We start from the raw sequence: 361 nt of genomic DNA, 5'->3' as shown, positions 1-361 counted from the left end.
CACCCTCCCTTCCATTCCTCCGTCACCGGTCCTCCCCGCCTCCCTCACTCACACCTGCACTCCTCCCACGCACATCCTTCAAGCATTTCATCTTCCCCAGCCCCCGCCGACGCTCGTCTCTTTTCTGCCCCGCTGGCGTCTTTCAACCAGAAAAATTTTAAAAATACAGGAAAGGACGTACGCATGTATTTCTAATACGTGATTAATATTTTAAGAGGTTGTTTGTTGCGTCTGTTCCTTGCTCAGAGTAAGCGTGGGCAGTGATGCGCCTGTAAGGCGAGTGATGTGATTGTATCATGAATGGCGAGCTTCAGGCTGAACTGATGCACGTGTCAACGCTTTCACGGGGACATGTTTGTGA

The sequence above is a fragment of the Scylla paramamosain genome, chromosome 5 (assembly GCF_035594125.1).
Source record: "Scylla paramamosain isolate STU-SP2022 chromosome 5, ASM3559412v1, whole genome shotgun sequence".
Taxonomy (NCBI): domain Eukaryota; kingdom Metazoa; phylum Arthropoda; class Malacostraca; order Decapoda; family Portunidae; genus Scylla; species Scylla paramamosain.
Note: the sequence above shows the minus strand (reverse complement) of the source record.